Genomic DNA, 660 nt, shown 5'->3' on the forward strand with positions numbered 1-660 from the left:
GCGGTACTTATAAGACAGTAACCTGCAGAGTGATGCCGAGGTTGTGAGTTCGAGCCTCACCTGGAGCAGGGAGCTTTTACCTGCAGCAGGTGAGGTGAAACGACAGCACAGGCAATATAATGACCAATATGGTTCAATCAGATTCATTGTGCTTTGTTCAGTTCCATTCTCACCTTAACAGGTCCAGCAAACCTTCACACATGGGGTGAGAATGGAACGCCTCCCTACCCTCTTTGTGATGGGAGAGGAAGAGGCTCCTCTGCAGCTGTCTCAAGACTTGGCTGATGGTTGCTACCGTTGGCGCCATGACCAGGTGCGCAAGGCAATTGTAGAAGTGACCACCACAACCCATAAGGCCAATAAACATCACCCCAGAAGATTGGGATTGATTAAGCCCTGGCAGAGTCACCTGGTTGACACCATCTGAGCTCCTGTGGCGCAATCGGTCAGCGTGCGGTACTTATAAGACAGTAACCTGCAGAGTGATGCCGAGGTTGTGAGTTCGAGCCTCACCTGGAGCAGGGAGCTTTTACCTGCAGCAGGTGAGGTGAAACGACAGCACATGCCATCTAATGATCACTCAGACATATCTGTCAGTCTATAAAAATACATTCTCAATATTGACATAAGCCTCCATGTGTTTCCTTAAAAAAACAGACG

At 49.1% G+C, this 660-nt stretch overlaps 1 non-coding gene across 1 annotated transcript; it reads left to right on the forward strand.

Annotated features, from left to right (window-relative positions):
* Positions 1-427: 427 nt before the first annotated feature.
* trnai-uau lies at positions 428-521 on the forward strand. The gene is made up of 2 exons: positions 428-465; positions 486-521. It is a non-coding gene; the product is annotated as a tRNA-Ile (tRNA).
* Positions 522-660: the final 139 nt, after the last annotated feature.

Source organism: Micropterus dolomieu, unplaced genomic scaffold, assembly GCF_021292245.1.
Source record: "Micropterus dolomieu isolate WLL.071019.BEF.003 ecotype Adirondacks unplaced genomic scaffold, ASM2129224v1 contig_5838, whole genome shotgun sequence".
In the NCBI taxonomy this organism is placed as follows: Eukaryota; Metazoa; Chordata; class Actinopteri; order Centrarchiformes; family Centrarchidae; genus Micropterus; species Micropterus dolomieu.